General features: G+C 34.0%; 1 long non-coding RNA gene across 11 annotated transcripts in view; it reads right to left on the bottom strand.

The window, feature by feature from the left end:
- Nucleotides 1-14895: 14895 nt before the first annotated feature.
- Nucleotides 14896-26271, bottom strand: part of LOC149547554 (uncharacterized) — a 29636-nt gene continuing 18260 nt past the window's right edge. For 3 of the 11 annotated variants that reach the window (XR_016353884.1, XR_016353883.1, XR_016353885.1), the window contains 2 exons: nucleotides 24604-24763; nucleotides 23997-24352 (listed from right to left, as the gene is read on the bottom strand). This is a non-coding gene — a long non-coding RNA (uncharacterized LOC149547554). Of the gene's footprint in view, nucleotides 20107-23996; nucleotides 24353-24603; nucleotides 24764-26271 lie in introns of those variants that run through there. The other 8 variants (XR_016353887.1, XR_016353886.1, XR_016353888.1 and 5 more) reach the window with 4 other exon arrangements.

Raw genomic sequence — 26271 nt, 5'->3', positions numbered from 1 at the left:
ATCCTGACTAGTAGGTGACTATGAATCTCTCCCTTACCCATATCAAAAACATTAGACAAAAAAGTAAAACAAACAAACACACACACCATACACATGCAAGTATGGGGTAAGTTTCCTGATTAATCTTGAGTACAAATCATTGCATATTCAACATAACAACTCACCGCCATGCATATAAAATAATCATCATTTAGAGACCTATCATATGACATCATCATGAGGACAATCACATTTACTAGTTAAGAGTAATTAAAGAATCATAGATACGAAAGTAATTATAATCACCAAATGACACAAAATGAAAAAAACTAAGCAGTCATCACTAATATATAATCTATGTCATGAAATAATATCATACCAAAAATCCCTAAAACTAACACATGCACAAAGTGGACCTAAGTGTGTTCGACAAAAAGGATAGAAAAGAAAACTATGGGTAGGCATTACATATTGTATCACACCCCTTAGGTGCATTGTGTTGCATGATGAAATGTTAGTTAGCATTTCATCTCTTCCACTTAGAGTGTTTCATTATGTATAGTTATGGCATTGTGTTCCACAATGAGATGCAAAATCGCATATCATCGCACTATTAATTGGTGAAATGTCTTACCAATTTCCAGAATTGTATCGCAAGATAAAGTACTTTGGAGTTTTATTGCACGATATTATTTTAACATTATCACATTATGGACAATGGGCACTCTTGGACCTTTTTAGAGTTTGGAATTTGGTTATTCAAATACCATTTAGAAGTTTTATATTCCCAATCCATAAAATTGACTATCAGACACTTTTGGGATAGTTAGCAAAGTTGTATTATTCTTGCATTTAATAAAAAATGAACTTGAATGGTTAACCATGTAAGAACTTGTACTTGGGCATTGAAACGAACGTCATATCTAAATCATATATATATATAATGGAATGAACCTCACATGTTAATCAACCAAATGTCGGTGTTTATAAGTAATGGAACACTTGAGAATATTTGGTTAGTAGTCTTCTACTTTGGATCACCATGAATGATGTATGCATGTTTCTATGCTTATGTTAACAAAATGAAAATGTTAGTGTATGTTTTTTCCTTTTTTCCAAAGATTCGTGGCCAAGGAATCAAATTTAGGATTATTATTTTTAGTAATCATTTAGAATGTGAATAGATATATTTTTTAATTTTTTAAGATGGTTTTTTAGTTGATAAAAAACATTGAAAATTAGAGGCCTAGTTCCCACAAAAACTATATGTAGATAAAAATTTAAAAATTACTTGATTTCAATATATACATGGCTAGTGCAATAAACAAGAAAAAATGGGTTTTCACCCATATTTTCTCTTTTCTATCAATTAAAATTTCAACTCATAAAATCGACAATTGTCATCTCCCACCACATTTCTCAATACACATCTATTCCAACTAAAAAAATATACATTCTTCAAGACAACTCTCTCCTCTAGTGAAACATATGTTCTTCAAAATAAATTGACATGATTTACAATTTTTCTCTCTCTCTTAGAATCAACATCTTCTTGACTATTAAATACCTACTTGTAGTATTTTTTAAATTTTAATATTCAATGTCTAATTTAAACACTATGAAAATTTTATGAGCATATTCTTGACTCTAAGCTCCACACAAATCCTTTTTTTATATTTTTTAAAAATATGACAAAAAGATAGTAGTGGTTATTGAAACATAATGTTTTTGAATTTTTTGAATTTTTTAAGTAATTGGACTGGTATAAAGCATGCATTTAATAATCAATTGTAATTGGTAAAGTTGGAGCACTTATATAACTTAGCTAGAATGAATCTAATTAGACCATATGTTTGATTAGAATTGATTTTTAGTTAGGAACACTCAAATTCAATTGTGCCGATAAGTTAGCCTAAAAGGTAACACAACTTTGTGCTTTTACCCAATGCTTTCCCTTTAAAGGATGCAACTAGCCACCACAGAGCCACATTTTCTTACGTAACATGATGGGTTGTGCAAGTATTTTCTACATCTATCATTTGTTCAATGGAAGTTTTCTCATCTTTTTCAATGCATTTGGGCATGACTTTTGGAGAATTAGTGGGGAAAACATCCCAATTCAAGCTAGTAGTTGGTTTGACTAAGGCTTTCAATATTCCAAATTAATTTTTTTTGTATGGCTATGGGTGACATTGGTAAGCTTGATAAAGAAGACACAGTATTGGATATGGTTGCTAGAACCAAAGCAAGGATCAATTATCTTGAATAATGGATTGATATGAATCTTGTAACAGGCTTATGACTCGTATACTTGTGCTAATCAAGGTTAGTGATGGTTTTGTCCCTCTAGATGTGCCAAAACAATGAGTTGTTGATCCCAAGATTTGTGGTTTATGATGGTAGCAACCCTTAGGGAAAGTTTAAATATTGTGAGACCAAGATTACTAATACTCAAAACCATCATGAGTTGGCTCTTGTTAGTTGGTGGTGGTTGATTAGTTAAATACTATACACTTGCCATGTATCCTCATCGAGATTTTTTTTTGGCTATTTTTTTGGGGGGCCAACATGTTCTAATTGACTCTAGCCTGAATTATCATTTTTGGATCGATAATAGGCGCTTAGGCCAAGATTTTTATTTTTAAGATTAGAATTTAAAGTTGCAGTACCCATCTTAATAAGACACCAAGGATAAGAGATGGGATACATATCCTTGGTATTGTCCTTACAAATATTCATATATGAAATAGCCTTTTTCGTTCCCAATGAATATTTTCTTTATAATAATCTTGTTCAACTTCTTTTAAACGTGTCTCTTAATCACAACTAAAATGTTTGTTAGATGTCTTAAGTTGAATGTAGACATAATTAAATATAGTATTGTTTAAGAGACAACCCTAGCCCTAATTTTATAAGTGACAAAATGCTTGTATAAAATGGCTTAGGATTAGGGATTTTAGGTGTGATGGTGATTGAGTAGCTTCTTGCAATGGTAATGAGTTACAAAGGGATTGCAATCAGGTTGTAATCAATGGATACTAAGAATATTGAACTCTTTGTTTGGTGTGTGTAACCCAAGAATCAGGTGAACTATGATAAGTCTTTTTATTTTGTATTCTTTTATGTGTGCTTTATTATTTTTTGATATCGGTTATATTTGCATGTAATTGTAACTAATGTCTTGCTAATCCTAATAGCTCTCCATAAACAATGGAATAGAAAGAGAAGAATAATAGAAATGTAAAATACTAGAGACTATGTGCCAAATCACTTTCCTACTTATGCAATATTTTTTAGTAAAAGATATAACCAAAACCTTTAAATGCATATATTAAATTTGCATAGTATACCACAAGTTACACATTTTAAAAATGAGAATATAAAGAAAAGATCTAGGAGATAGATATAAACATTCAAATCATTTCATGGGTGCATCTATAAAAGTTGAGAAACAATAAAGCATTCACAAAGACCTATTCATTTATTCACTTTTGATAACCTCGCAAACATGGAACACCCTTACACTTCAACTACTTTTAGCTGGAAGAGTTGGCTTTCAATATGCTATATTACTAAAAGTAATTTCAATATGATGTATTACTAAAAGTAATTTCAATACACGGATGTTTCTAGAGTCTTATAAGACTATGAATACTCAAATTGACATCCATTATCAATGTATTCAATATCAAGCAAAACTAAACAAATTCAAATGAATACACTCAAATTCTAATTAACATGAAAATAGTTGATAATAGAGTCTATAAGTATTGTATCCCAAGATTATATCAAAAATAAAACAATCTTTGGTAAACCTATTAGTCTGTTTAAAGAACTAAAAATCCAACCCCTAAAATAGGGAAACACCACCCCCTCTTAAAGCCCCAAAAAGAAACTAGAAGATTCCCATGCAACAAGAAAAGCATTCAATTCTAGACCACCAACTAGAGATACCATTGTCCCAAAACTATAGGACGAATCACTTTAGTGTTCTCTCACCTCGTCGCCTTGATCCATGTTGATGCATGTCCAAGTGGAATAAAAATTAGCAATCATAACCATTTTCATTCCCTCCAACGAGCACACTTTAAAAAAAGATGCCCAAACATGTGGATCAAAATGAAGTTTCTAGCTAGAGAACACTCTTCGCGCATCCCTCCAAAATTGAGAGTGTGAAGTGTGTAGGCATCTTAGGCAACAAGAAAGGGGAGGCCCACAAAGAAACATCGGTGTGGAAAACAAAAGATTTTTTGCATAGGGATATACAATGCAATTAACAACTATGGCTCAGTATGCATTGCTTTCCAACCAACACTTTTGAAATGGCCAATTTTTTACCACTGTGTTCAATGGTTTCTACAAAGAGATGCATAAATACCAAAAATCTAAAACCTTATCTTTAAGAAATTAAATTTCATAAATAGACATACCAAAAAAATTGTTAAAATCTATAAGTATCATTTAGGACCTACATGTGTGCAAAGTTAGGGTGTGTAGGTATTGGGTCTTTTTATGTGCTATTCTAGTGCAACATTAATCAACTAAGTGGTTAAAATTGTGGTATCAAAATGGTTTTAAAGTTGTGCACACCTCCTATCCCTAGGGATTCTTTGGCTCGGGGAAATCATTCCAAAGTACTACATACATGGCACAAGTATATTCAAACTATGATGAAACCCCTTCAAACACCATCAAAAAGTCTATGGTAGCAAAAGCCCAAATAGGAGGGGACTCTTTGGAAATAAGGATTAATAGAACAAGTCACTTGGGCATGAAAATGATAGAAATGATATATTTTGTGTATACCCAACAAACACGGGATTTGGGTCTCTCTATTTCCAATCAATGCAAGACTCATAATATCGAAGAAATTAGGTTGAGTTTCGTTATCACCTGAGAGTTTTTCCTTGGCAACATTCAAATAGAAAAACACCACCTCCTCTTAAAGCCCCAAAAAGAAACCAGAAGATTCCCATGCAACAAAAAAAGCCTTCAATTCTAGATCAACACCTAGAGATACCATTGTCCCAAAACTATAGGAGGAATCACTTCAGTGTTCTCTCAACTGGTTGCCTTGATCCATGTTGAAGCATGTCCAACTGGAATAGAAATTAGCAGCCATAATCATTTTCATTCCCTCCAACGAGCACACTTTAAACAAAGATGCCCAAACATGTGGATCACAATGAAGTTTCTAGCTAGAGAAAACTCTTCGCGCAACCCTCCAAAATTGAGAGTGCGAAGTGTGTAGGCATCTTAGACAACAATAAGGGGAGGCCCACAAAGAAATATCACCCCACTTGTGCAAGTAAACATCAGTGTGAAAAACAAAAGACGGTTCACATAGGGATATACAATGCAATTAACAACTATTGGTGTAGTATGGATTGCTTTCCAACTGACACTTTGAAATGGCCATTTTTTTACCACTGTGTTCAATGGTTTCTATAAAGAGATGCATAAATACCAAAAAGATAGAACCTTATCTTTAAGCAATTAACTTTCATAAATAGACATACCAAAAAAATTGTTAAAATCTAAAAGTATTGTTTATGATCTACATGTGTGCAAAGTTAGGGTGTGTAGGTATTGGGTCTTTTTCTGTGCTATTCTAGTGCAACATTAATCAACTAAGTGGTTAAATTATGGTACCATAATGGTGTTGAAGTTGTGCACACCTCTTATCCCCAGGTTTCTTTGGCTCAGGGAAATCATTTGAAAGTACTACATACATGGCACAAGTATATTCAAACTATAATGAAACCCCTTCAAACACCACCAAAAGGTCTATGGTAGCAAAAGCCCAAGTAGGAGGGGACTCTTTAGACATAAGGATTAATAGAACAAGTCACTTGGGCATGACAATGGTAGAAATGATATATTTTGTGTATGCCCAACAAGCACGAGATTTGGGTCTCTATTTCCAATCAATGTGAGCCTGGTAATATCGAAGAAATTAGGTGGAGTTTCATTATCACTTGGAAGTTCTTCCTTGGCAACATTCAAGGGGAGATGTAAGGAATAATTTCTTGAATGAGATGCACAACTCCAATAAAGCTGCCATGCACAAAATTTACAAGGCAAAACATAACTGCAATTTTTTTTTTAAGACAAACTTAAGGAGTCACAACTTGACATATGCATGTTGCAATTAGGTTGTCAAATAGTTAGGCGTTCGGAATAGATCTATTCAGGGCATTAGAGAAAAAGTTAAGTTCATTAGAGTATGGTATGTGTGGATACCTACTACTTTCACTAATAGAAGAGAATCTCTTTAATTGGTGATTTACTATAGAGTAATACACTTAAGAGTATCATATTGCATTAATAATTCCTATTGGACCTTAGGCAACACATTTGATCTTTTGAAAATAGTTTCACAATTATATTGTAATAAAATGGGTAAAGATAAATAAGTTCATATTCATGTTTGGTATCAACTACTATAAAATTTCCTTTTTATACTCTATATTATATTCATAATATCCTCATGTAATTTTAAGTCACGACTCATGAAACTTCTTTACTAGAAACCCAAATGGATATATGTAATTGTCTACGTCTCCTCATTTTATATATCATATTTATTTTCGTATACCAATGTCTCTTCATTTCACACTATAAAAATTACTTGGTGTGTATGTCAAGTATTATGAATGCGTGACAATGAGTAGATTTTAACAAATAAATATTTAAGCCTATACATCTAATTCCAATAGCTACTTTTCAATTTTCAAATCTATTTATGCAACCGAAATTTTATAAGTTGCTAATTAATAAAAAAATGCTACTACTCCTCACTTCTTACACACTAGTGTGAGCTAAGTTATCATTCTGACTATTATTTAATCTGATTATTTTACCTTCCTACTCATAAATCCATTAATATCATACTAAATATTGACTATATTGTCTCACATTATCTATCAACTAATTTATTTATATTTATTACTAACATTAAGTATTATCACTAACAAAGGATTCTTGTTAATAACACCTAGTCTCCACCTTTACTAACTTGGAAATCATACCAACTTACGAGGTCAATCATTCATTTATTAAATTATTTATTCTAACCGACAAATTAATACTAATCTACGAAATTCAAATAAAATTAAATTATTATATTGTCTTTTGTACTAAATGATTAACTAATATTCACCTATTACTAATATCCTAATCATACATACTTACTAGTAGTATGTGTCTCTTACATCTACTTTATTCAACTATGCAATTAAACAAATTCCATATGATCACTATCTAATAATACCTTTACTAATCCCACTTAAATCCCTATCTTACTTTTACTAATATTAAATCTTTTTAACGTCTTACAACCTACACTACACTTCCTATCTTGATTTACCCTTTTCTTTATTTAAGACACCCCCTAGTCCTAGCACTAACATACTAACTTTATTGAACATACTAACAAACTTTATCTACTCCTAAGACCTATCCCCCTGTCTCGTGGCCCACCAAAATGACCCCTACTAACTCGCACCTCCCCTTTCTCTCATTCCACGGGCAACGGCTACCCAGCCAGTTATTTCGACTGGCTGGGTATGACGTCGTTCATCTCCTCCGTCTGCTTCCTTCCGCCTCTCCCCATGCACGGACCCCGCGGCAGACTATCTCGTACCGTCAGCCATGCACGGACCCCGTGGCAGTACAGTCTGACGAAAACGTATTGCATTTTATGATTTGATTAAATTTTTTTATGGTAAATTTAACAAGTTAAGTTAGAAATATCAAATTGATTTGTGTTCTTTTAATATGTTCTTTTTATTACTTGTGTATTAAATTTGTATTATAATATCTTATATATAAATAAACTTAAGGATTGTTTATGATCAACCAACAAGATATTTAGTTTAAATATTTATGTATGTACGTTAATGTTTTGGGTAATAAATTTTAAAAAATATTAAGTTGTATGTTTTTGATAAGATAAACAGGTTTTAAGGGATCCTGAAACCCATAAGTTTTACAAAAACAAGGCTGATAATAAGCAAAAGAAGCCCAGCCAAAACAAAGGTCCAACAGCTGGAAAAGAAATCTGAAGGCCCAGCCCAAAACAAAGGCCCACAGAAAGGCCAAAAAACAAACAAACTAAAACAGACTATAGAAAGCCAATCCAAAAGTCAAAAGCCAGGAAGACGAAAAGACAAAAGACAAGAAAACTAGTCTTCAGTTATCTTCTCCATTTCCTGCATAGTCTGAGCTGCCTCGACTATCTTTTGTTGCTCTTTTTCCATTTGATCTTGGACCTTCTCCATGCCCTGATCCATACTGGTGAACGTACTAATTGTGGCCTTGTCATCATCTGGCCTGGCCATATCCCTGTTCTGTCCTCCCTCCTCCACCAGCAAGCCCCTGTCCTTAAGTTTACCAACAAGGGAATGGATGTTGTCATTCATCGAACTCAGGAGAGAAATCATCTGACTAGCCAGGTTGTGGTTGTAGTTTTCAAGATTTCTTAATCTCCTTTCATTTAAGATTTCTCTGTTATCCTGGTCCTCCTGGCTGTCATTACCTGTCTTATTCTTAATACTTTCCATCTGGGATACCCTTTCTCTAACTTCCTCCAGCTCATGGAAGAGCCATTTGATTGATCTGAAGTTGTCAATCATACTACTGCGGGCATTGTTCAGAAGGTTCATTCCAGTCTCCCTTGCGTTGTCTGAGATGGCGAGGATAGCTGGGTCTATGAGGTCATTGAGCCTAGGCTGCTCCAGGTTGTCCACCAGGATCTGAGGGTTCATAGCTTCCCTAAAAATCCCCATAGTAGCAGTCTTCACATTGAAATTTTTCCAGGCCTTTATCCTATTTTTGACCTGCACTTCCTCCTCGTTCTCACCAGTGATGACATTCGCTTTTTCCTCTAAAGGAGGCTGAGACTGGACAGGGGAGAGGGGAAGAGGAATAGCATCCGTCCTCTGATTTCTAGTCTCCTCAACTCTCACTACATCCCTCTTTCATTTTTTCCCAGGTTTCTCCTCTTCCAACTCCTCCTCCGACACTTTGTCAGAATCTTTTGTATCCATTTCCTCCTCCTCCTCAGCATAACCCTCTTTTGCTTGAGCTTGGTCGTGATCCCTAGGGCTTTTCCTGCTGGGAGTTGTAGCTGTGGATTGTTTCCTGGCTTGACCTTTTTTCTTCTTTCCTGAGGAAACATTCTCCTCCTCCGAGCTAAATCTCTCAATTTCATCAGAGTCAGAAGAAAAGCTGGAGCTGCCTTTGTCAACATCCTCAACTTGAGGAGGGTTTTTGCATATAGATTGAGCTTTGAAATGCTCATGGATGAGGAGCAATAATCCCTCATGCAAAGCAGGGTTAACAGTGGCTTTCTTCTTGAAAATAGAGATTTCCTTGTTCATAGAAGTGAGTAGGTAAAAGGGAATGGAAATTCTTTTCTTATGGCGAAAATGATTTAAAATCACAAAATGGTGAGTTCTGACCCGATCAAACCTAGGGTCTAGGGTAACATAATCAATGAGGGCAAATAAAACATACCTCCAGAACTTCTTTATAGACTCTGTCACATAGAAAGACTCTTTCTTTTCTAGCTTGTTCATCTCTGCAAAATTTTTCACGAACTCCTTGACTACATTGGACGAAAGTTTCTTGTCCCTATAGAATTTGAAACCCTCCATAGGGATACCAGTGACCTCCGCAACCACCTCCTCTGTGATTTGGAAAGAAACCCCGTTCACCTTGACCTTGCCATAGTTCCACGAGTTCACCATGCTGTTGGTGACCTCAGGGTCAAAACCATGGAGTTTCTCGAAAAAATTCGCAACCCCGCCCTTTTCCAATTTTTTCCAGACTTTGCCCATATTCTTCCACTTCTCCACTTCACCCGCCGGCTCCTTTCTGCTTCGTTCTCTAGTCATGACGTCCGTTTTTTCTTCAACAATTCTCATGAGCCTCAATCTCTACAAATTTTTTCCAGCCAAGATTTTGGCTATGTTTCTATTATTGGGTTCGTGATCATTCGCCTCTCTGATACAATAGCAAGTGAAAATGATAATGATCCTCCAAACGTGTCGAAAAGACGGAGAAAATCCCTTGAGATTACGAAAACCAAGAAACTTATTATGGCTCGTACCAACATCCATTCTTTCTTTATTAAACATGATTACAGTTAGATTGACCCATACTTCCGTGGATTTTCTCCAGCTCGATTAGTGACTTAGCCTCCATCGAAAAATCTTTTCCGGAGTGCCAGATCATCTCTTTGTCTGCTCCCACCCCTTTGTTAGCGAACCAGTCAACAACTGGGTTTGCCTCTCTAAACGCATGAGTGACGTGGACCTTTTCAAATTTTGTGAGGGTGGCACGTGTCTCATCAATTATATTTGCAATCGACCATGAGGGAGGGGAGATACCATTAATATTGTTAATTATGTTTTTGGAGTCCCCTTCAAGCCAAAGTTTGGAAACGCCAGCTTCAAAAGCCAGCTTTACCACACTGCACGCGACTCTGGCTTCGACCAAATGGTTGGTCTGGGTTCCAAGAGGGAGAGCAAAGGTCGTAATCCCCTCCCCAAAACTGTTTCTTATAATTCCACTGCTTCCAGAGGGGCCAAGGTTGCCCTTAGAAGCGCCATCGAAGTTGGCTTTTGACCATCCTTCCGGGGGTAGAATCCATCTGGCATCCTGTCTTTTGGGATCCCTGTCTTTTTCTTTAACTGTCTTCCTGTCCCCTATATCAACTTCCCCCTCCTTCATCACTTGAAGGTTTTCTTTTATGTTTTTCAAAATCTTCCTTCCCAGAATTATTGTCGGCTCCTCTCTGTCCCTGAAAATTCTGTTGTTCCTTTCCTTCCAGATGCTCCAGTAGAAGTGAGGCAAAAACCAGACATAATTATCCTGTCGGCCTGCAATTTTACAGAGGCTTTTCCAATGACTGAAAAAGTCGATAAGGTTATCCGGCCAGCACCAGAGAATCTCCATTTCCTGATTAAGAGAATTCCACACCTCCCTAGCAAAGTCACATTGAATGAAGATATGATTTCCCGACTCAGACTAGTTTTTACAGAGCGGGCATCTGCTGGGCATAACATGGCCTCTCTTCATAATATTAAGTTGTATGTTAAATGAATATCATATATTAATTTTTAATAACTTGCTGAAATTTTTTTATTTTAAGACATTATTTCATTTATTTTAATTATTTGTATTTAAAATGAAAAGATAATTATATATTGCTGATACTTTTGTAAAAAATAGTTTGCATCTATTTATTTTATTTTAAAAATTATTTGATTTAGAAATTAATATAAAGATATAAGCAAAGTTATCATATTTATAATCTATTATCAAATTTAAACGTATAAGTTATTAAAACATAAAATGAAATATAATGATAAATTTCATAAAATAATATAATTACTATGTAAAATGAAATGAGAAAGTTTATTGTATATTGTTGTCTATTAGTACATTTGTAAAAAGTACCACCTAGTGACTAGTATTTACTGTCATGTTTAAATTTAGTATTTTTTTAATATGATTTAAAACTTTTTAAAAAAACTATACAAGATATTAAAAGAACATATTAGAAATATCAAATTGATTTGTGTTCTTTTAATGTGTTCTTTTTATTACTTAAATAAATTTATAATTTTTTATTGTTAGTAATCTCTTTTTTTTAAATTTAGTTATTTAATTTTATATTTTTAATATTATTTTAACTGCACAATATTATTACATTTCATCTATCATTTTGAATTTTAAAATTTAAAATTCTCCAAATAAGATTAAGATTAAACATAATATAATATCCACTTAAGATAAGACATTCTATTGATTATTTGATTTTATTTATTTTTTATTATATTTATATCATTTTAATGAAATGCATCATTATAATTTTTAGTATTTGGCCAAAGGCTACATACTGTAAATCATTTCCACCAATTACAATTTAGTATTTTTATTCTCTTATTTTTAAAAATATTCTTACAAAGTCTACATGCTAATTTTTTAAATTAGATAATTTTTAAAATGATTTATTTTGACATTGATTGGATAATACATTTAATACACAAATTTGTCTGAAACAATGCAATATTTTAGGATCCACTAGGTGCATTTATAGAACAAATATGTAAAACTACATTATAATTATTTATTAATATTATTAATGAATGCTTACAAAAAATAATTTATAGTAAACTATAATGTATTAAAGTTTTTGTCTTTTAATTCTTTTACTTATTACAAGAGTTGTTTTACTTGTAATTTCTAAATATTAACTTTCCTTGTAAATTTTAAATATTTTTATATACATCATTGAAACATAAATAGATATCTTCCTATTAAAAAAATTATAAACTATTTATTTATTATAAACTAATTTATCATATCATAGATAACTCCTCTTATTAAGTTGTTAAATTTCATAACTATTTAATATATGATTTCTTTTTTTCAACTTAAATAAATAATAATACACAAAATACATTTAAATTCGTTAACAATATCATATTTTACTAAAGATCTAGAAAGCAATTTTTTATTTTTTAAAAATTGACAATGTCTATATTTTTATTTAAATGACAATTATTAAAATTTAAAATATAATTATAAAATATAAAAAATTATTTAAATTGTACAATTTTCAAAATTTTATTTCATTAATGTCTAGTAAATATTTAAAATATAAATATTAAATAGACTATTTAATATCTTGTATAGTTTCTTTAAAAAGTTTTAAATCATATTAAAAAAATACTAAATTTAAACATGATGGTAAATACTAGCCACTAGGTGGCACTTGTTACAAACATACTAATATACAACAATATACAATAAACTTTCTCATTTCATTTTACGTAGTAATTATATTATTTTATGAAATGTATCATTATATTTCATTTAATGTTTTAATAACTTATAAGTTTAAATTTGATAATAGATTATAAATATGATAACTTTGCTTATATCTTTATATTAATTTCTAAATCAAATAATTTTAAAAATAAAATAAATATACGCAAACTATTTTATACAAATGTATCATCAATATATAATTATCTTTTCATTTTAAATACAAATAATTAAAATAAATGAAATAAGGTCTTAAAATAAAAAAAAATTCAACAAGTTATTAAAAATTAATATATGATATTCATTTAACATACAATTTAATATTTTTTAAAATTTATTACCCAAAACATTACCGTACATACATAAATATTTAAACTAAATATCTTGTTGGTTGATCATAAACAATCTTTAAGTTTATTTATATATAAAATATTATAATACAAATTTAATACACAAGTAATAAAAACAACATATTTTTCTAACTTAACTTGTTAAATTTACCATAAAAAAAATTCAATCAAATCATAAAATGCAATACGTTTTCGTCAAACTGTACTGCCGCAGGGTCCGTGCATGGCTAACGGTACAGGACAGTCTGCCGCGGGGTCCATGCATCGGGAGAGGCGGAAGGAAGCAGACGGAGGAGATGAACGGCGTCATACCCAGCCAGTCGAAATAACTGGCTGGGTAGCCGTTGCCCATTCCACGAGGGTCTGAGACCCCATACTTCCAACGAAGAGGTGGCGGTGTGCTGGTCGTACGACCCCTTGCAACATGTGCTTGAGGCGCGATTTGGGAGAAGATTTTTTAGAAGGTGGGGTCCACTGCCCACCTTCCAAGTCCCTTCCTAGGTGGCGCCCTTCCTAAATTTTCCCCTTGCGATGGAGGGTGACGTGAGTAATAGGGAAGTCTATGTGAAGGGATGGGGGAGGACCTCTGTCCTAGAATAGAGTGTCAGCGGCTGTGGAAGGGAGTTGATGCAGAGAGGACCGCCGCCCGAAAGGGGCCCCTCTCCCCATAACATATATTATATTTTCTCTTTCCACCTATTTGTGTGCCCTCTTCAAAAACTTGTTCAAGGGTTACTAAATGATACGTGCCTTGGTAAAGGCATTCGCATAAATTTCTTTCCAAGTTTAACTTTATCCAATCTGTTGTATTAGGTGGGCCGATGTGGATAGGGTAGTAAATCGGTGGTTTGGTTTTTTTTTGGTATTTTATTTTTTCCGTGGTGTGTATTATTTTATATACATTTTTTTTTGATAGGGACATGTACGTCCTCTTCCACGGGTCACGTGATCCTTTTTGGGGGAAGGCTTTTAGGAAGAGCCTTATATTTAATTATTTACTTTTAGAGTTTCATGCATGTTAGGATTATGTATTTGAATTTATTGGTCAAAGATCCTATGGCATATTTTTTATTATTTTATTGGACTGTTTTAGGAGCTGAATTCATTATCATTTCTCCATACAAAAGACAGGGAGTGAAATATGCATCTGTAGCTTGTATTTGCTATGAAAGTTTATGCTATGTTGTCTACTTGGTTGCAAACTCTTTTGTTCCCACTAGGATATTGTGAGACTTTTGATATTGTTTTCACACGTCAATGTAGGACTCTAATTTAGTGAAGTTATTTTGAATCCCTCAATAACAATAAATCTGACCCAGTAATGCAATGAACAAAGTTAATGAGTTATAGGATCCCTCTCTCTTACTAATAAAACTTGAATGTTATTGCTCATTGGATTGATGTAGATGAAATTTCTTTATATAAACCTTCTTTTTAGATGCAAATTCGTATATTGATTCTCGAAATGAATGAACAACATGCTAACAAGACATTTACTTTCCTTGAGTAACAATAAAAATGGCTATTAGGATGAATCTCTTTTACATCTCACTTAAGTCTACTATGATAAATCAATCCTACCCTTTTCAAAGCAACTAGAAGCAGGGTATTAAATCGTGTAATGGAAATACATAAGATGAGAACAAAATTCTTTCATCCCTTCCATGAGTCCATCCTTCACACAAATATACATAAAATCAGGATCTTATCCTTTCAACACAAAACACAAACATCAATGAAAGTTTTGTATTTTCAAATACAATGTTCAACGACATGAAGAAGGATTCATCCTTTTAAAAATACTTCACACAAGACATATCTTTCTCTCCACCAATACAAGAGAATAACCCTAGCTTCTTCTTGGGTTCCAAGACCACAAAACCTGCAAAAACATCTACACATGAACCATGGAGGCCCACCTCCCATCTTAGGCTTCTATGAAGCCACCCACGGAGCAGGGGAAACAAGACTCAAATGGGCTACATTCATGTAGCTAACAATGCGTACAACATAACATTACAATACATATACAATCCCTCCAAGATTTAACACAATGATTCACCATTGGAATCATGAGACAATGGGTGAAGTTGGGCTCTCCTAAGAGGAGAATGCCATATCCATATACACATATACATTTGCAATTGCATAATGCCTCTTCAAGGCTATCAAAATACATCCTCCTCATAACATCAATACACTTATACCTCCCGTGATACAAATGCCTCTTCAAAGCTATCAAAATACATCCTCATCACATCAATACACTTATACCTCCCATAATAACAAACAAGGCATATGGCTTCAATGGAGTTTATACTCTATGAACAACAAAACCCTCTCCAAGAGGAAAATTTCTTAACTTCAATATTGAGCCCAACTAACCCCTTCACCCAAGGCATCTCTTCCCTCCCAAGGGTGAGTGAAGCCTTCACACCCATTAACATACACACACACACAAAAACAAGGGGAAAAAATTATGCAAGAGAAACCCATCACAAAAATGGCACATACCCACAATCTCACACAACCACATTACATGAACTTTAACACAAAATGAACAAGAACAACATCATTGAGCAAGTGCATTGATAGTTAGGGCATGGGCACCAACCTTGGTCCAAGTTAAAGGCAAAAGTGAAAGTTGTTTGCAGAGCTCCCTTGTCCTTAGTCCTTCCTCCTTATAAAATCTAATTGTCTCTAAACTTAGAGAGTGGGTGAACACCCCACTAGTTTGTCCAAGTCCCCTAAAAAGACTCCCACTATCTCTTTTTGGCAAAAAAAAACATCAAGCAACCATCTCTTACAATTTTGTCCCTACCAAATTTGTTAATTTTTGACTTAGAGGTGAGATGGGGATGAACTTGATGGGACAACTGAATTTTCGAATTGGTGGAAAAATGCATTGGTTAAGGGGCCGCCTAGGCTAGCTAAGCACTTAAATGGTCAAATTTAGGCCCCTAACATGTTATGCTAACAAATGGGTAGCTTATTTTCACAAAAATGGCATTTTGGGACCACCTATTGGCCCTCTAAAATCCTTGTCAAGTTTGAATTCGAAATTTCCCTTGATGTTGACCCATCCTATCCTTTCTCCAAGTGGATTTGCTTAAATCTTTTGAAAGGCAATTAGTTTAAGGTTGAGTGCAACCATGACTTAAACCCTAGGTGACATGTCATCAACACAAACAATTTACAAGTGTCAAGTGACACATTAAAACACATTACACATCACAATGATATGCCCCTCATTCATTCATGAATATGTATTTATTACACACAACACATCACAATGAGGCTTTGAATCTTCCAAAGATTCACCTTGGCTACACCGTGTTCACATTAAGTTTGGGCCTTGTTTCCCCAATAAAATTCCATGGTTCAATTGCCTGCACACTAAACTCGAGCATCAGTAGTCCAATGAAAAATCATATAAAATGCATGTATATAGATACATGACATATTTCATATTGAATAATTCACATTAACATACTCAATTGTCCTAAGGAACTTTATTTTCTAATAAACTTTTATTTTCTAATCATTTTCATATAGAGCATCTAAGATATTAAAATATCAGAATCTACATATCAATATTACTATCTAATCAAATGATCTAACTAACATTCTAAACCACATCATAATCCATTTCCGGTCATATTGATAAAATGTTGAATCTACAATGTTAAATCAGCCAACATGAAAATCAGTTCCGAATACATGTCTTGGATCAAAATCTCCTAAACGTAAAAATCAAAACTAGCATCCTTTGATTCAATTAAGTATAGTTTGATTACTAATAGTATATCATTATCATTATGAGATAATACATTATAGGGTGTATCAATTATGTTAGGAAATTGGGATGTGTATAGTCATATAGTTTTCAAATCAATCATAGAATAAATCTAGTACATTTTATTGGGCCATAAAATCTGTCCTTTTGAATATCAACATATCCACCTAATACTGCTTGCACACTAATTAACTTATTACATTACAACCCTTATCCAATCTTGATAACAATTTTCATCTATGACTATTAGTAATATCATAAGGGTGGGTGTTGATTCATCTTTCCATAATAACCATCTAATCCAATTATCCTAATAAGTCATAAAATATCATGAACCCATCGACATAGTTTCTAAGTTGCGACACCTCAAGTTTTTATTCCATAGGGTTTTAGCTTATCAACCTAATGTAATTTTGAACACGATACTTAGCACAGCAATGACTAAAATATACATCAGTCTTAATAAGATCTTAGGTTCATTATTAATAAGAAAAATGTCAATCAAAGCATACGATCGCACTATCATAAGGTGTACAGTAACAATTTGTAATTCACAAGAGACATAACATAACATCTCATCTCCTTTATTCCTCCTAGATCTAACCATATTCATGTTATTAAGATGTATAATAAGGTACTAGGGAAGGGGCCTTACAAAAGCATATTCAATCAATTTGGAGGAAGAGATAGTGAAGGGGGTTACTGAAAATGAACAATATTTCAAAAAGATCAACTTAATAGGGAGGTTAAGAGGGTTTTAGTTGAGCCTCAATATGCTTCACAAATGAATTTTAAAAATTTGGGACCCCCTTCTGAAAGGTGATATCCAAATGTATCTTGTGGCTCGTGCTTTTTTTGTTTTGGTGTTTAATAATGAACATGGCATAAATGAGATTCTTTGTGAATAACACTAGAGCTGGGAAGGCAAGTACTTGCTAATGCTCAAACCTTGGCATCCAACATTTTATCCCACTACTAAAGCTTACAAAAAGATTCTAATATTGGTAGGACTCTCAAATCTTCCTCTACAATATTGATTTGAATCTTTCTTTGAGGCATAAGTAATGCATTTGGTAGTTTTTGGTAGCTAATGAGGCCTCCTTAAATTTTCTTCATACTACATATGATTGCAATCTTGTAGAGATGGATACCATGAGAGATTTCCCCAAAGAGGTTTTGCTTAACATGGCTAAGGGCTCCTAGAAATAACCATTGGAATATAGGCATTCCTTTTAGAAGTTGGAGATGTTTACAAAATACTCAATTGGCAAAGTGTAGACCAAACATACAAGCTACTTGGTGAAGGAACTCTCTCCCCTAGACTACTCGATAGATAAGGATGCAACCACAAATAAGTCAAAGGAGGAAGAAGGCCCTGCCGTAAAAGAAATTTTAAAATCCTCTAGGAAGATTCAGAAAATGACAGAGGATAATTCTAAATGCAGAATAGGGGCGATTACAACAGGCAAATTTGATTTCACTAAGATCATTCAAATTCCACCAATGTGGTATGTAGCAATGGTAAGGTTGGAAATGAACACAGCGGCTTCTCTCATAGTCCATTTGATGAGGGAACGTCATATTAGTAGCATGGATAGTAAATACACATATAAACCTTAAAGTAATGTTGAAAAAAGATGATATATTGCAATGTCATTTAAAAGCTTACCTTCATTTATTACCTTATAAAGTCCATTTGGAATGAGATGAATATTTTATTAACCTAATAATATCTGACTGGATCTACGTTATAAAATCCAACCAATTTTGCCAACATTAATCAATCCGAATGACATACCAACTAGAGAAGTACATCAAACTAATGTTAGGAAAGGATGATTTAACAAGTACCAACCATAACCCATTTGTTTTATTGTGAGCATTGATGGTGACATTAGATATAAAAATCCTAGGAGCTTCATAAACATAATCTTTCGCGACAGATACCTAGGAAGCAAAATATCAGCCATGACTGTCAGAAAGATATTTATGACAACCCTAAATTTTCAAGGAAACTTTTATCAAAGTACTAGTTTAGATATAACTTTTATTTATAAAATTTTCATGATGTGTTATATTAAAATCTGGTGGCATGGTAGAAGACTTGTTAAATGATTATCATAAAATACCAAGAATAAGTGGTAGGCTAAAGATTTAGAGTCAAATGGCAGTGAGCATAAACTCAATTTTAAATTACTCTGGTAACATTGAGCAATACATTTCAATATTGGGCACCTAAAAAGCGATAGTGTAAAATTACTTGCATCAAAGCCCCATTTGAAGTTTGGGGAGTCGTCAACATCATTCAGTGGAACTTTAGGGAAGCAGGCTCCACAAATCCACGTAAAGAATACAATTTCACTCCCACATAAGAACATTGTGAAAGTAGAGTTGCTAATGTTTCAACTACTTTATCTATAAGTGTAAGCTTGAATCACCAATAAAAATCCTAAAACAGCCAAAACATTTCCTCTCATAAATATCCAAAAATCTAGGCGATGCCTTCAATAACTCCTAACATTCCAGATCAGGGAAAACATTAGTCCCATAAAACAATCACTTGAGCAACTAAATTTCAATCAAGCCAGCACAAGAAGTTTTACAATGATCTAAGTTTAAGCTCTTGATATCACTATTCTTCATGTTGTTTAACAGACGGATATAAAATGATAACTTGTTATCCTCAATAGGATTGGTTCCAAACTTTCATATGAATCAAACATTCAACACATCACTGCCTCAATCTACACCTGATATAATCAATTGTGAAGCTGTCTTTAATAAATCTAGCTTGTTTTTTGGTGTTAAAAACCAATGAAGGTAAAAAAATATTGTACTACTAATATATATGTCTGTAGAAGATATTCACAATTTTCAAAAATATTCAGTTCTTATGCTCAAATGAAAATTTCAACTATAAGAGATGACAGCACAAGGCCAATTTATAACCCGAAACAAACTCTTTTAGGTACATGTGCCTTTCCTTATAAGATTATATGGGGAGAGGTACTTTCTTCCTTCAAGAAATTCAGGGGAAAAACAACCAAAGTTCAAACCTGGGTCTTTTACCTCCTGATGCCCACCCTAGGCCATCAGATCTCCTAACTGTCTGGTACTTATGCACAATACAGATTTCACACACTGTTATTCAAAAGAGAACAAAAGAACATATATTAATGAGCAAACGATACAACACAGATTATATAATAAGCACAGTAAGTTATGAGGGGATTGAAAATCACACAAGAAAACACTTGTCCTTGCATAGCTTAATCTTGATAGAGAATTAAAACTATAAAACTAACAGTCCTGAATATTTAGCATAGACCAAAAAATCCCTCAATAATTAGGACCAAAAAAAAGTCCTTGGAGATCATGTGCCCAAATGTTAAACTAATAGTTTAAAGTCTGATGGAATCCATCTTTCACCAGAAATACTTGTATTGAAAGTGATATTCAAGAACTAAACGATCAGGAAGGATGGACTTCAAATTTTAAAAGGAAATTGTTAACATGCATTGCCTGCAAAATTGTAAAAAATCTACATAAAAATGGAATAATACAAGCACTAAATGAAAATTTTATAATTTCGAAAAAAAAAAAATGTATAGGGGAGAGGAATTAATACGTTCACTTCAGTCTTAATTTCTTTTGCCGCCTCTTCAGCTGGCCTAGTTGGCAACCCGAAATCAAAAGTTGAGTCTATTTGGAAACCCCCTGCCACATGTCCTCATTGATTGGCACAAGGTAGGCAAAATTTGTCATTGTGAAGGGTCGATTGGGACAAGTGGAAATTGCTCATTTTGATCCTAAGGGGAAATTTGACCCCTCTAAGGACACACGGAAATTCTATGTGCCTAGGGACAGGTGGAAACTCCTCATCCATAGGAACAAACTTGGTCTGTATCATGTAAAGTGGAAATTCACGATCCATAAGGACAAAGTGGACAATCGATCTTCGTAAGGACAAAGTGGAGATTGCCTATCCATAGGGATTTTCCACCTCAACTCTTTACCAATTTTTTCCAAGTGTCTACCCTGTGGAAAAATGACCCTTATAGCAACTTTTAGTGTTTTGTCCCTGAATTTTATATCCTAGAGTAGAAAATCAACCTCCGTGGGGACTAAGGGCCTTTTCAACCTGAATTTCGTTCATTCTCACTTTCTAGGAGTGGAAAATCAACCTCCATATGGACCTTTCATTAAGACTTAGTGGTAAATTGATTTCCAAAAGGCCTTTAAGTCCAAATTTGGTAGAAATTTGATCCTCGTAGGGACTTTAAACTTTTCTTGCAAGATTTCATCATTTAAGTCCAGATTCACAGGTGAAATAGGGCATTGATACACATTGAAGACCAATTGTCTAAGCAAAACATCCTAACACTTTGGAAATTTCCCCTAGGGCTTCACAATTTTTCAACTTTAACCTTGATGGCTAGGAGATTTTGACCTTTCCTTGATCTTTGAAGCTTAAAAATTGACACTTTACTAACGCGATCAGATTTCCACAATCCATAACAGTTATGATACTTAGTTTCTGGATTAGATTGTGTAAAGATTTTTGCCATCAACGTTTTGAATCACACTACGTGATCCATCATCAAGATGAGAGAGCAAGAGATGCAACTTACATTATTTTTGCATCTCTTGCTCTCTCATCCTGATGATGAATCACGTAGTGTATTTCGAAACGTTGATGGCAAAAATCTTTACACAATCTAATCCAGAAACTAAGTATCATAACTGACACTTTACTACCAAAACCCTAAACCTAACAAGCAAAAAGAGGGGGTCCCCATTTGAGAAGGAGCAATGGAGTGAAAAGGTCACAACAGGAGAACTTACAGCTTTTGGATGGTGTAACAAAGCTCAATTGACTTCAGCATCTTCACCTATCTTGCTGTTATGGCATAAAAGTCTTCTCTGGCTATCTTAGAGAGCTCAAACTCCTTGAGACACTGATCTGTCCTCAATTGAAATACAATACCTGCCTGATCTCCCATTTGTAAATTTGACAAAGTTCATTTTGTTGAGATGCTTGCCTGTGTCTAAATAAAATATCTAACATATTCGGACATCAGCAAATATCACAGCCTAACTGCACTACCGGCATCAATAGGTTAAGTAAAATGCATGTCTAGTTTGTGGATGAAAGAATGAAAAAAAATATCTCATTTGCCAGTAGAAATTGGAAGGCTGGTCTGCGTGAAAGAATTAGTAATGAACATCTGTTGGAGTCTAATGGAACTTCCTCGAATTGGGAGCCTCATACACTTGAAATATATGCTTCTGAATGGCTGCAGTGAGTTACAGAATTTTCCATGGGATATTGTTGAGCTCAAATCTTTAAGTTCTTCGGACATAGGTTATTGCAGTAGTTTGACAAATTTGACTAGGTCAAGAGGGGAGCTAAAATCTTTACTCTCACTGGACATGCATTAATGCATAAGTATAGAGAAGCTGCCAGAAGAGCTACGTAACATTGTAAGCTCTCGAGATAAATGACGTAAACTGTTTAAGCTTCCAAAACTATCAAATTTCTATTCTGGATAACTTCAAATGCTTTTGCATATCTAAACTTCAGGGTGAATTCTCAGGACTAAGATCTTTAGTGAGCTTAGAAGCAGAGAAATGTAAAAGATCACAGAGGTGATCTGGAGATTTGCAGTCACTGGAATGCCCAAATTTGGAACATAATATAGTTTATTGACTGCCATGAAGCATCAATTTTCATGTTAGGCTGAAAAAGTTGACCCTACACCAATGCCAAAATTTACTGGAGCTACCCATTCTTCCACAAGGGCTAGTTGAAATAAATATTGGTGACTGTCCTCAGTTAAGAAAAGTAGGTGATTTGTCCCATTTGGAAAAGCTGGAGATCCTCGTTATATGCAACAGTGGGCAGCTGTTGAGTACTCAGGATTGAGTTGTTTGAGATTTTTAAAAGAACTGAATTTAGCTAGGTGAAACAATCTCAAAAGGCCTAAAGAAAGTTGAACAGCTACACTCCTTGGAAGAGTTGTATCTGAATCATTGTCCAGCCTCTGTAATCAATTTTTATAGCTGGATGAAGATTGTCTCATCTCTATTTTGTTTCTTTAAACTATCAACTTTTGAACTACTAAACAAATATTTTCAGTTCCATAAACTCGGGAACAAAGGAAATTCCCACATTGCAGGAAATTAGTCTTGGTGCGAGTAAAGTTCCAAAGTGCTTCAAATATAAAATGAAGTCCAAAATAGTAGGTCAAAGTGAAGAAGTAGAGCATGTTTAGATTTGCCTTCCTTCAGTTAAGCATAGAATCAGATATACAGGAATTATATTATGCCTGCATCTAAAGTTTAATAAGTGTATGGTTGACTTTTCTGCCAATTATGAATCTTTTGTAATCAGCATATTAAGAGAAGATGGTGAGATTTGTCACCGACTGCATGAACATTTTTGGAAACAGGGAAAACAGTGTTGGTCATCAACTGCATGTGTTTATATATAGTCATCCATTTATGAAAAATCTTAGGGATGGTGATAGGATAAAGTAAAGTCTACATGCATTAGGTGGATTGTAATAAAAAATGAAGTGATGGGGCATAGAAACAACAACAGAGTTTTAAAGGAATTGAACTGCCTCCTATCCACCCATACAAACAATGATGCCAACGAAATTAATGTAGATAGAGATGATAGCATTGATCTGGTAAAGAAAATTGGTAACAAGCAATGATACAGATGATAAGAATTTTTCGAAAAATCAGCACATGGTAAAGTTATTAACCTGACTGATGATCTCACTTCTTATCCTGGGTTTTAAATCAATAAAATTCATGGTGTGGTATGATTGATGTGCAAACATAATCTATGCAGATTGAAGACAAGATCCAGAAAACTCCATTGCATTTCCAATATTCTCTTACTAGCGGCCTCGGCATAGGAAAGAGGAAAAAGGTGCAAGGTTGTGATATTTTGGCTGGTACGCCATTTTCTGTCCGAGTTCTTTTTAATAAGCTGTTTCCTTGGTTGAAATACCAAGAGATATCATGAAACTAATTTATTTACTTAAAAGTTATTATACCAATCAACGATAACATAATTCAAAAAGAAAAAACATTTAACATAAATTGCATATCTGTAGCAGGCCATTTCTTGTATCTCCTTTGATCAATGCGTTAAATGCCAATCTACCCCTGAACAATTATAGAAAACAGAAACTTCTGTGCATCGGCAAACCAAATAATGGCTTTTTACCCTAGGTACCGGATTTGTGCCCGGGAGGCCAGAATCAGGTCCAGGTCTGATCTGGATCCGGGCAGGATCCTTGTTTTGGACTCTGGATTCGTCTGGATCTGCAGACCACCAATCTGGACAAATCCACAAGGTCAAATCCGAACCCTGCACAAATCCATCACGAATCCACGCAGATCCTCGCGAATCCACATGAATCCGTCATAAATCCCCGAGGACCCATAGGCCAAACTTGGAATAAATATATATAATGCATAGATATAATGTATATATTTGTACTCACGAATCATAATGGAAAAAATTAAAAATACGAATCCATGAATCTGATTCACATGCCCAAATCAGATTCATATCCCAAATTGGTGACTAAGCTTTTTACAGAAGGAAATAAACATTACCGTGCTGCTCCATGATACCATCACACCATCAATCATCACAGGATTTATAAAGCACTGTCAAATCATCTGTTTCATTCCCACTGTACCTTCTATTCAACCCAATATCCATATTGAATGGCACATACAACTTGTCACTTTTTAAACTGTGTGAATTTAGATTCTGGATGAAAAACAAGTAACCGAATAATTATGCATACAGAACTTAAATGATCCTAACAATAATCTATAAAATAATTAGATGACACGAAAGGAATGCAAGCTATGAAAAACCATTTATATAGGGTGATGAATCTAACATTTATAACCCTAAAACTGAAATCTATGAAATTAAATAATAAGATATAATTATTGTTGAAATATATGAAATGCTAACAAACCCTTTTAAAGCTTCCCTTTCAATACGCTTCATTTTCTTGGTGCAACTAATTACATAACTGATGGAGGATTTACTGCTGTTTATTGATACAAATAAGGGAAGAATACTGAAGCCCTTGGTTCAGGGTGCCTCCACAGCCTGCTTATTCTCCCGACAGAATTCGATCTCTGGTTAAAATTCGCTGTCTTTATCTTTAAAACTGTCCCCTCTTCATAATAGCTCAAAACGAGCACTTAAGAACAGAATTAAAATAAAAACAACAATAATCTGTCTTTTAATGCCTGAGCAATTTGAAGCAATTTCCACCTATTCATATATTTTAATTTAGATATTGAAGCTTATGTGATTGTCAGTGTAATGTTACAGTGGCCAGCATTTTATTGTGATACATCAAATGGATGCTGCTATCCTTCCACAAAGCCTGAATCTGATTTTTCAATACATAGTTTAAACTTTATGGCCATATTATGAAAATTGCAGTTACCATTCTGTCTGTGATCCCAATATTTCCTATTGCTTTTCACAGGTTTGCATGAGGATGGCTATTCCCAACATCAATTTCTTTTGTAATGTGAAGTAACATTTGAGTTTCATGCATGCAGATAGGTGATCCAAGAAATGAGATGAGCTTAAGATGGGGAGCACTGGCATATCCCAGCAACAAGGGAGAGCTGCTTTAGCAACATATGAGAGAAACATGCTACAAGCTCACAGGATATTTTAAGTTAATAAGGATATTTTGCTGCTGCACTGCTGCCTAATAACAAGACAGGTCTTCTTCAAAGGCTAACATCAAGTTCTGTTAGTTCCCAGCATAGATTTATTTTGCAGCCTAAGATAATAATTGGGATTTATGCATATAGGTAAGTGATCTGAGAATTAAGAGCTTGAAATGGGAATCCCTTGCATATCCAGCAGCAACGAGATCAATTTTGGCACTATGAATGAGAGAAACATGGCACATGCTCAACAACATGATTATTTTTGCAGTTGCCCCGTGTCTCAAAGATATTGCTGGTATTCAAGGCTCATTGGAGAACACAGGGATCCATCCAAACAAGGGTATTAGTCTATTAGAGCATGAGCAGCATACAGTACGTATTAAAAGTGGGTACTGGCCATACAGTAGAGATTGAATGTGATTCAAATGAATTGGGTAAAGCACAGCTCAAGCTGTATCAAGTATATATTTATGTGTGGGTTCCTCTGAATTTTATTTAATCATTTAATGAATTGGGCTCTATGAAGGCCACAAATAACCCTTGAACTGTGATTCCAACAGTCCCTTGAGT

This window comes from Cupressus sempervirens, chromosome 7 (genome assembly GCF_028749045.1).
Source record: "Cupressus sempervirens isolate cs-2001-9-10 chromosome 7, ASM2874904v1, whole genome shotgun sequence".
NCBI lineage: Eukaryota > Viridiplantae > Streptophyta > Pinopsida > Cupressales > Cupressaceae > Cupressus > Cupressus sempervirens.
Note: the sequence above shows the minus strand (reverse complement) of the source record. Positions and strands in the feature narration are given on the sequence as shown.